A 12,217-nucleotide genomic window follows, 5' to 3' on the forward strand; every position below is an offset into this window, starting at 1 on the left:
CACAGTCTTCGTTATTACACACATTTTGCATATTTCATTTATTGACGGTTGAAAGTAGCACTAAGGGAAAGTCTTCCTCAGTACTTTATGAATTTCAGAGTATCCATAGCAGAAACGACCTGAAGTGCTAAATGTGTCATTGTTAAATCCTTTGTGCCTTCATGCATTGTGCCTATAACTGAAAAAACAGCATGATGCTTCTTCATGGAGGAGGTTTCAGTCAATTCTCATGCAGGAAAATGAGGTAACACCATAACACTTCCCATCCTTTTTCTCTCTGGTGCAGGGACAGAAGAAGTCCTGGCTAGAAAGTAATGCATTCTGCCAGTTTTTGTCAGCATTGGATTATATACTGAAAATGCTTTTATCTTCACAGCAAAATATCACCTTTGGTTTCCTCTCTAATATCCAGCAAGAAGCACACTGGCCACCTAGGGATCAAATCAAGACGCTTCTTTTTCCAGAAGGTAAACTAAATCTGGTTTTAGACCATGCAAAGCTTAAAAATAGTCAGATAAAACAAGAATTTCACAACGTCAAAACTCAGGTTTCTCTTGATCCTGGCTTTATATCAGCTTTGTCTGCTAGACCTTTTACATTTTGATGCAAATCCTTCCATTTCCTTTGATCCACACCTCTCTCTATTCAGCTGGAAATCAGATCTATTTGACCTGGTGTTACACTGAACAAGACAACAAAAAGAGCTCTGTTTCCCCAGGTAAAATCCTGAGTCAAAATCCCAGCTCTGGGAGAAGGTAGGATTACACCTGCAACATGATTATCTTTCCCTTGTCACAGAAGAAATCCTGCAAACAGTGGTTCCACGTCTTCAAGTCCTTCCTAATACTTCAAACTGTGTACAAACATACTTCCTTTATTACCTTTTGTGTAACATTATTTCCATTCAGTGAACAGCAAACCAGATGCACTCAATATGCAATTCTGCATTGTTTAACATAAATTTTTCTAACAGGGCATAGTAGCACAAAGGTGTCCTCAAAGGTTAGGGCTCTCTCCTCTCTGTTTCAAAGCTGAGAGTGTAGTAGCAAGGAATAAAATAGAGCAGAAGTCTTCTGAATCCAAAGTCTTGGAGAGTAGGTGAGAACAAGCATCTGATGCAACAAGGAAAAGGTCAGAGACCTTTGTGCTTTGAGCTCTGCTGCTCCCAAAGGCCTAAGCTGCACTCACTTTGAAACTGAGCTGTGTGGTCAGTCCTCAAAGCAACTGGACTGAAAAGTGTGAGGGCAGTCCAGACAATTTTAGATTTGCTGGGCTAAATGGCTAAGAGTCTTAACATTTATTTTTCCTAAAATTTCCAGACTCTTTTTCCTAAAGTCTCAAGACTGCTAAAGCAAAACCTGTGAGATTCACTTTCCTGTCTTTTGCTATGCCAGTAGAAAAATTAAATATGCAATGAGATAGAATCTGTTACTCCATCTAAAATCCAACAAAAGACACAATAAAAGTTTTAACATCCACCTTTCCTCTCCAAAAAAGCTTTACTGTAAAACCAGTATTATAAGTGTGTCTCAAAAATAGAGCAGTTCATCCACATTGCTACATTTGCTTGGGAAGAGGTGTTATTTACTCAGTCCCAGCACAAGGCAGGCCAAGTAGCAGCCAGTTTGCATCCCTAGTGTAGCATTTGAGACAGGCTGAGTCAAATGAGTGAGATGGTAGTCCCTCTGCTCTTAACACTTCGGTTGTGCCTGTGAGGTATGAAATAAATCTGAAGCCTTTTCCGCAGACTATGAACAGAATCAGGATTTTCCAAATTAACACAAGATGTTGGGGTTTTTTCCCCAATGGAAAAAACAAAAATTCTTATTAAAAAATTAAATGCTTTCTTTCTGTTCAAATATTAACTGAAGACTTCACAGATTACAAAACTGGCTATTATACTGAGTGCATGATTCCCAGGGAATTGAAACTGATCATAAAAGAGATCTGAACAAGATGACACAGTTTAAGGTGAATGCATTTATAAAGCTTGCAAAAAATAGCACCATGTCTCCTTCACCTCAGGAAAACACTGAAAATAATTATTTGAGACTGTTAGAACAAGGTTCCTTCAGTTTCATCAGAACTTATAAATTCTAGAGATTTAGGTGTCTAAAGGCCAGTAGGAATGTTTATAAGTTTATTAATACTAAGATTGAAACTAAGCAAGAACACCATAAGCCATATGCATCATAAGATGAAAGAAATCGTACCCTAAATTCTCCCCCTGTTTATTATCAGTACCTCTCTAAGCTTGATTCACTATAATGGAACACTTGCATAAAAACCAGGGGGCATAATGATGTAACAAAATACCTGAGTGCAGTGGTGTTATCTATTCAAGCTCAGAGACAAGAATGTAAAATGCATAGAAGGTCAGACCACAAGCAAGAGCCTTAATCAAGTTTTCCAACCCTTCCCTGCAATATGTTTCTTTTATGTAGAATATGCTTGAGGTGACAGAGAAAGCCATACTCTGATAATTGTCTAATGATATGGGAGCACTTCCAAGAAGATCAAATCTCTGCTCCTCTCTGTTCTGTGAAAGGTCAGCAGCTTTTCTCAGCAACTTATCTTTTTGCCTCCCTTATTTAGTGAAAAATGGTCAACATGAAACATATTAATTCACCAAATAGACTTGCTTTGAAGTTTGACCTGAATAATCTTTAAAGTTTGGTTCATCTGCCAAGGAATAAAAACAACTATTCATACAGCTTTACTGTTGTCACCCTAATACATGATTATCTTTCCAAAAATAAAAATCAAGTCTTTTTTTCCCACCGTTCTGAAGACCTGACATAACCTCTGCATTTCGTGAGAAACACGCATGTCTTTGGATCCTGAATGGTTCCCAGGATAATAAAAGTTACATCTGTTTTACACAGTGACTAAGCCTTATAAATAACAGAGCTTCAGCCCAGTGAAGCAACCAAAGTGTCACTACCTCCAGACAATAGTCACCACTAAGGATAAAAGCTCTTGTGCTGACAAAAACAACTCATAACACCACTGAGGAATGTAGAGAGACACTTACCAAGTGAAGTTCCTGCTTACTTATGCAGGTAGTAGGGAATGTTCTGCTTTGCAGGCATCTGAACAGGGCAATTTAGCACCATGAATAAGCACCCCAGTGTCAAAGAAGCACCAAAAAAAAAAAAAAAAACAGAGCAAGAATACTCTTGCATTAGGACTATATTGAATCCAGGCTAATTAGCTTTGCTATGAGCAGAGCTAATTTACTCTGGAAGAACACTGAATTGCTTCTGGACCCCACTGGATCTTGTGCAGCGCACTTGGCAGCCCACAGCTCCACCTGGACATGCCAGTTCATACAGATCCCGGCTCAGGGATAACTTACAGGAACACAGCTCTCAGCCCTCTCCAGCAGAGCTTTCAGAAGTCATTTTGTTAACACCACTTTATGGCCCTGGAGGTAGACTAGAGAAGATATCCTGCAGAGAGAAGCTCTGGCCTCACAAAAGAGAGAGGTGAGCTACTCTCCAACTTGAATTGGGCCAGCCTTTCCCTTCCCTTGGTGTGAGTCCTGAGCTGCTCTACTGAGCATCAGCTACTTTTATAATCATAGGACTTTATCTCTGAGTTCACTCCAGATGGAATTTTTTGCTTAATGTGTATGGAACATCTCAGCTAAGTCTGAAGTGCCCTGACCCTCAGGGTCAAGAGTCCATGACCTCCATTTCATTTTTGCAACATAGCAAGGCTGGTTTTGAGACAGGAAAGGAAAGGATAATTCTTCAAAGAAACTGCAAGTCAAAGGTAGATGAGGAGAATGTAAACGTTACCCTGGCTGAAATAAAGCTGGGACAGTTCGAGTTGGAATCTGCAGTTTTCAAAAAAGTGCCAGAATTACCACCAATGGTGGTAACCCTTAACATGCTTCCTTGGACTTTGAACATTAATCAGCAAACTATAATTTGCACCACTACTCTTTCATTATTTATTTTTATATATTACCTTATGGTGCTAATGGACAGAATGGCCCTTTGTATTTAATTTATTTTTTAAAGTATTGGGGTTTTGTGTTTATAGAATGAAGTCCAAAAGCTAAGAATACTTCATTTACTCCTCTTGCTTGCTTATTATATATTTGCATGCGTCAACTGCCAAAATGTGTTTAGCTCTCCCAGTCCATCCCCATTTTTTCTCATCAGGTTTTTTTTTTTTTTTTGCATAAGGTCTTTCATCAATCTTTCCCTGAGTCATAAATTTGAGTCTTTTTCTGTGGTTCAAAATTGCCATGGAACGTCCAGCCTTTGTACCTGTACTGCTTAACACCAGCTCATACTCCAGTTTCTTCTAACCCCTTTTCTGATGCCAAAGAAGTTTTCTGACCTCCCATTTTATCTTCAAAAAGCAATTATTCCAGCAGATACTTAATGAATCATCTTACACAAAGATTTTTGCTATGACGTTTGCTTTCTTTGTACACTTACACCGTAGGGGGAAAGCAACCCTTATGATATAGAGAATCTGTTTGAAATCTCAAAAAATGGTCTTTGACGTGAGGGTGCTGGTGCCAGGAGGAAGTATGATAAATAACCTTTCATTTTTGCCTGCTCTTATTTAATGTGATTATTTAGGCTTGTATTCTTAAAACTGCATTCAATATACAGTGAAGGGAACCCATCAGAGACCACAACGGCTTAAGAATGCTATTTACCAAATAAAAAATTGAGACCTGATGGATGTACTTGGAACCTGACTTTCCACAGGCATCACCTAAGTGTGGTGTGAAGGTTTTTCCTCTTTGTACAGCTGCTAATGGTGTCAACATCTGCACCTTGGGTGAGAGCTGCTCACACATGGGCTGTGAGATAACCAGCCAGTCTAACCCCATCAATGGCTAGCTGCTTCAAGGTATGGCCCCCAGAATTTTTTGGCATTCAAATAACACATGTTGAGAGTGAAAAGTTGGGATTTCTGGTTACTGCTTAGAAACCTCCTGAGTGTGCCTGATATGCACACCTGAGCTTGCTGAGGAAGTGATTTTTTACATGGGCAGATAGTGAAAGCACAAGGAGAAACAGTTTTAAACTTATAGAGGAGAGATGCACACTAGATATTAGGAAGAAATTCTCTACAAAGAGAGTACTGAAGCACAGGTTGCCCTGAGAAGTTGTGGATGCCCCATCCCTGGAAGTGTTCAAGGCCAGGTTGGATCAAGTTTTGAGCAATGTGAGCTAGGCGAAGGTCCCCTGAACATTAGGGGTTGGATGAGGTGTTCTTTAAGGCCCCTTCTAACCCAAACCATTCTATGGTTTTATGATTACAGATGCAAACAAAACTAAACATTCAAGTGATCCTGGAAACTTGCCAATGTGACTTGAAGAAAGAGCTGGATGGCATTTTCAAAATTTCAAGGGTTTTCTACTCTTCCTTTGAGTGTCTCCATAACCTGAAGTAAATCTCCATTTGCTTTATGTTCCACTGAAAAAAATCTTTATTTGGGCAAAAGGGAATGCACCACACATGGAGGTTCAAAATATATTGCCATAACAGCTAATGCTTTTATAGCTTAGTAATCCATATTGTCCAATTAACACAGAAAACCTTCATTAATAATACAGGAAAAATTGCTTTAGAAAGAAAATAGCCCTTCCAACTACATACCCCTTTTCTCTGGTGTGTGCTTGCCCTTCCTATGTTCCCTTGCATCCAGAGGTCGATGGTTTCAGGCGCCACTGTGAGGTTTCTGCTAGATGGAGGGATATTGTACATACAGCAACTATCACATCCTCAGTCCTTCACTGAGAGAAATATGATGTTGTTGCTGGGTATCCCAAGGATCCTGTTGAAATTACCTTTTTATGTGTTTTATCATGGTGAGTTTCCCCTTACTTCCCAGTCAAGTTTGAACAGTGCTCCCCCAGCCACCCTGTTTGTTTCACCATGGCTCTCCTTGGCCTTTACCACACACAGTTTCCCATCACTCCAGCCAAAACCAGGTCAGGCAGCAGCCCCTGACCCCTTCACAGAGTTAAACCAAGTCCCCAGAGCTCAGGCTGAGGCACACACAAATGCTGGGTCCCCACACAACCAGGTCAGCACAAAGCCTGGTATTTCCTCATGCTAGTGGCAAAATCACATTGAACAGGACAGCATAATTAAGATTTTTTTTTATATTAGTAATGTTTAGGCCTATTTTATAGGCCTTGAGTCCTCTAAATAAAAACAACTTCTCTTGAAGTAAAAGAAAACTAAGCCCATAATAAAAAATCTTGGTTGTTGCAGGAGAATGAAAGGACTGAACCAGTTAAAGACAGGCATGCAAAATAAATATAAAAATATTCAAAAATACATATGTAGAAAAAAACCAAACCCCATTATTTTGTATTGCTGTTCATGATCACAGGCAGCAGCTGGAAGGTCCAGTCCATCACAAGTGCAAGGCAGGGCCCATTACAACATGGCCACTTACCACCTAGCCCCAAATACTTCCAATGATGGAATTTCCAGAGCACCCTCAGCTGCCCCCTACCCATTACTTGACTCTCTTTACCCCAAACAGTTTTTTCAGCATCCTTATTGGTATTGGTACAACTTGAAGTCACATGTTCTTTAATCCACAATAATAACTCTAAATCTTTATTTTGTTCACTGATGCACAGAACAAACATCTCTTTTGTCCTGCCTGAGTGGTCCAAGATTTACTAAGATCAACAGCCACTTTCAAATGTTAGAGCTGTAGTAGAAGAGTAAGATACTATTTATTCTTCTGCTCAAGGACCTGTAGTACCTGGGACATTGTTCCAGATGGTTCCCCTTCGGTTGTGTTCAGGGTTAATGCTGGAGGCTAATAGTTCAGGTTATCATCTCTTCCCAATTCCGAGCAATTTATCCATTTCAGACAATCTCACTACAGGCTTTTCCAGATATTAAAACCTCACAAAGGAATTTTTAACAGATGAGTATGGTTTTGGCTGTAGGAACCATTCATATATTATTAAAGTACAGGATAATTTTGTTTTAAGCATATAAAGCACATTAGTGAGGGCCAGGCTCACACATAGCTTCCTCAGCTAGTTCCCCCAACTCTGTCTCCTGAGCTCCCTGATTCAGGGTCAGGCAATCTGGCCACAAGCCAAGCCCCCCAGAGAGACCAGATGTGCTCAGGGCCCTGCCTGTGTCATTCAGTGGCTTTAGGCCTATTTATTAACTTTGAAATTCTGTAGGGTTCCATAGGCAGGGAACTGTAGGCAAAAGGCTTGTGTTTAACTTGATTTGGTCAGCCTCCATATCCTAAAGTCTTTTATGTTCCTGTGCCATGAAGAAATGTGGAGCTAAACATATCTGCTGCCTTTGAATTCTACAAATGAAGATGGAAATTTAATTATTTATTATTACTTATTCTCAGCTATGGAGATAAAAATATCCTCTTAGACGGTCTTTTTCTCATCAGAGCCATTGAACACAAGACAAATTAAAGCTAAAGCACCACCTAGTGACAAGCTACTGAAAGTTATTTTAGAATACAGAAAAAAGCTTCTCTTCTCCCCTGAAATTTTAGTGAAAGCTAAAGAAATCAGAGGTTTACTAGGAGCCATAAAAAACTTCCTGGTAATAAGAACAATAAATATACCGTAAATAATTATAAAACCACTTTTCCCATTTATTTTCTGTGTTTACAGGAACTCTACTGCTCACACCAGTCCATCCTGCCAATCATAAAGTTTTAGAATTTTTGAAGTCCAAAGTTTTGGATTGTGTGGATTCATTCAGTATTAATTGTATAAATGTTTTATTAACTGTTCATTCTATTTATTCCAACAAATAGAGTTCAACATCAAGTCATCTGCCAAAACAGCCCCAAAGAGAGGAGCAGCAGCTCCTTTGTCCTTCTCCTTCCACGCTTGCACTCTGTTCCCCCACAGGATGGCACTGCTCCTCCCTCCTTCCCCAGTGACACTGAGTGACATGTGGAGTTATGGTATGGCTTGTTCCCTGCTCCACACGTTGGGCACAAGGTCAAAACCAAAGTGCTCATGCCTAAGGTTCTTAAATAGTGAACCATGAACAGAAAAATGGAATCACAGCAGTGAAACACAAAAGTTTCAGATGTGTTACGGGTGGTGTTTCCTCAAGAAGCACCTTTCTCTTAGCAGCACTCAACCAACAAGAATCATTCAAAAAATGATGCTGTACTAGGGATGGGCAACACAGTAAACCTCAGGAAGATTTCATCACCCAATAACACCCCATAACAGATGTTTGTTTACATATCTTGTGATATTACAACCATACCATTCTCCAAATTCCTGCAATGACTGCAGGGACAAAAATAAGCAAAGAGGTTATTGGAAGACAGAATCTACCAGATGGTACAGTCAGTGGAAATGGAGTGAAAGTACAGATATGAGCCTGACAATTGAATCTGGTGTCTCAATGTAGAGCAGCAAATCACAGCAGAGTTGTGTGATAATAAGCTCAGGTCAGAGCACAGTACCATCATGTTAGGGCAATGCTGCACTTCAGATGATTTTGCCTTCCTAGCACAGAATAAATCACACAAAATACAGGAATTCTATTTTCAGGTCCTGGGATACAGTTTTGTGCACCTGGAAAGGACACCTAGGTGTTCCATCATATTTTCAGTTCCACACCCCCAGATGCGTATCTATTTTTTAGCCTGGTCCTTCTTCAAGTTGCATTGATACTTGGTTTTTTGTTCTAACTCACTTTAACTTTGATTTAATTCCTACCAACTCCTCTTAAATTTTTGCATGCCCTATGCATGCAGTCCTCTTTTGGTATCACCTCTTCCTTTGGTATCATTACTCCCCCACAAATAAACCAGCTAACAAAAATACGGGAACTGACTCAGTATTTTCTAACATCACATTGTGATGGGAAAAAATGTTATCATTATATTGCAAGAGTTCTATTATCATTACATAGCAAGGGTTCCATATTGCTAGAGTTGCATACCTCCTTGATGCTTCTCATAGCAGCTCCTCCAGGCACTGACTCTTCTTTATCCTCGCAGCAGCCACTGACTCCATCTCCCACCAATTCACTCTTTTATAACACTCCTCTGATTGGCCACAGCTGTGGCCTGTTACCATCAGGCCTGCTCCTAATCTTTGGTAATTGGTTCAGCTGCAACTCTTTAGGGGATAAGATTACATTCTATCCCCCTACAAAAAAAGTATTAGAAACATGAAGAATAGCTGCAGAAAATTTTCTAAAATTAAGAAAAAAAGCAAATACCAAAACCTCCAACCAAATAAATAAAAACAAAATGAAACCAAAATCCATTATAATACCAAGGAAACTCCAAACTCCACTGCATAGGACATGAAAAAAAGTTCTTGCAGCATTCAACAATTCCCAGTAATTTTGACACATCTATACATATCCATAATGTGATTTACAACACAAAGACCACAGGAAAAACAATCAATTTACTACTCCAGGAAATCTTTCACTATAAATATGTAGTATTGCATATCTGCTGTAATTGTTCAAAGGCAAAATAATGTTGCCTCCTATTTGAAGTAGAAATGCAATTTGAATGTATTTAAATGCAGATATTTCACTTTAAAAAAAGCACCTAAAAATAATTTTTCAAAGAATCCTCCATACATATAGGAAATTACGCTGAGAATTAGAATTCACCATTCTCCTACTATGAGGAGTGCCATTGTGAATTATTTTAATTCCATACATTTTTCTGGTTTTCAGCATCAGAGATTCATTTTTCATTACAGCAGAATAATAATTTTTTACAGAACAAATTAAACTTACACCAGGAGCTTATACCAAACAGTTCTACTCCCCTCTGCTGGGAAAGCAGAGGAAATGGACTCACTAGGTGATCTCTCTAGATCTTCACTGCAAGGATTTTGAATTCTCCCAGTGAGAAGAAATGAGAGGCTTTACGTCTTCTTGTTCACAGCTCAGGTCACTTTCATGAAGTCAGACATTAGGCAAACTCAGACATTGGGCAAATCACCAGCAGTGGTGGGAAACACTGCATTGCCAGTTTAATGGGAAACTGGGTTTTCTACTTTGCAATTCTATTTAAATGATTACAGAGAAAGCTATTACAAGTTAAAATTTGAGTCCATTTGAGCAGCAAAAGAATATGTCTTTACTTTATGCTTAACTAACTGTTCTCCAGACTGTCACAGCACATATGAAGTGTTTCATCTGTATCTGAACAAGTTTGAAAATTTCTGGGATCAGAGATCTTGTTTGTACTAAAAAAATCAGGCCAGAATAATTCTGCCATTAGATACATCAACAATAGCCCTTGCCCCTTCCAAATTTCCTACATCTCTGAGTAATAATATGAGATTTATTGACTTTCAGGACAACCGGAGACACTTGTCATTAATCAGAATAACAACTAAAGCACTGATGTTTATCTTCTGTTCCAACATGAACAGAGGAAGATTTAAAGTATAAGACCAGGCTTTTCCTTAATGAGATTGAGATGAGTTTTTTGGTTGTCAGTTTTTAAAAATCACTTTTCCCCAAGGAGGTAGATTAGAAGGGAGAATAAACAAAGGTCATAAACTGCCTTTCATTTAGTGTAAGTCACCTATTGATACCTGAAAGCCCAAGCAATATAACACTTAATAACACCAATATACTTCTGTCTATGAGTCTAAAGGTCTCAATGAATTACATATCACGCTGGTGTATAAACCCACAAAAAGATCAGACATTCCCTTATGTAGTTCATCTTCAACAAAGTCATAAGGACTTCATATAGCCACCACAAATTCCTGCATTCTCCACGTATCTGGGAGATATTCCTGGTACTCACTTCTAGCCATCAGGAATTTATTACAGATGGACTGACAAATAACATAAATTGTCATTGAAGGATATCTACTGTAAGTAAAAATATATTGCAGTAAGATATTTTATCTGGTCAAAAGCTACTGGACTACAGACATCATGAAGGATGTCTGTAGTCATTGAGATCACTGGTCCTTTCCACAGGAACAGCTGAGTTTCCTTTGGCTTACTGCTGTCACCTGGAAGATTTCTGAGAAACAAAACATGGAGCTCCAGAGGTCTACAGAGCACAGCTGACTGCCATTTCTCTTTTTGTTACTACAGTACTTACAAACCAAAAAGTTGCAGCAGAAAAAACAAACAAATAAATAAACAAAAAAACAAAATTGAGGGAAGGAAAAAAAGAAAATTAAAAAAAAAAGAATAACACATTTTTTGTGCCTTTGAAAAAGCTGATGACAGGATTTTTATGAGAAGGTATTAAAGGCTGTCAGATTGACATTGCATATACTCTTTAGCCTACACAGTTTGAGTATTAGAGACAAGTATTTTGGATAGTCTCCTGATGATTCTTATTTAGAGAGTTTCAGCATCTGTTTTCCTACTGAAGCAATTCCTTTTTTCCGTCAGCAACTCTTTTCCAGCTGTCTACATTCCTTCCCCACGAGGACAAAATCACACTTGAATGCCAAGAATCTTTTTTTTTTTTTTTCCTGTTTTTTATTTTTTCCTTCTCAGTCCCTTATTGAAGTCTCTAGGTTTTTGACAGCATGTCTGAGGTTTGCTGTTATTTTAAACCAGCTGCGGATTAAACAGAGCATGAAGAGACCAAATCAGCCCCCTCCCATATCTCTTGTTCTGCTTCTGCAGTGTTGGCAAAAATCCCACATGCCTTGCCTCTCACCCTCGATCCAATTCCCCCAGCACACGGCAGGCTGTTCCTGCTGGCTCTCTGAGCAGGGATGTCCTGCCCTCAGCACTCCCAGGGCATGGCACCTTGGCACTGCGTGCCCAGTGACTCCAGCCCTGTCACCAGGAGTCCGCACAGGGCAGAGGGAAGGCAGCGCCTCTTTCCCCAGATGCGCCTGCAGCAGCGCATTACCTCTCCTCTCCTCTCCGGACTGTTCTCATCCCTTCTCTGAATTCTACTTCTTTAAAAATAAACATGCAAACAAAGTAAATCAACTCCCCAGCCTTTGAATACAGCTTTGGGGTTTCAGGTTTGCTGACTGCAGTCAGCTTAGCACTGTACACCCTGACTCCAGACACAGATAGGAGCACAAGCTTGTAGCGTGAAATTACACTTTTTTTCCCCTCAGTATTATTTACAAATAAAGCATAAAAAATTAAAGACAAAAGTAATTTTCAGCAGCTTGATTCTTATCTCCAAACAATTTGATGTTTAATTCCTAAGTTTCATGACCTCATTTACTTGCAGAGCCACTCCTGC

Source organism: Ammospiza nelsoni, chromosome 4 (assembly GCF_027579445.1).
Source record: "Ammospiza nelsoni isolate bAmmNel1 chromosome 4, bAmmNel1.pri, whole genome shotgun sequence".
NCBI lineage: Eukaryota > Metazoa > Chordata > Aves > Passeriformes > Passerellidae > Ammospiza > Ammospiza nelsoni.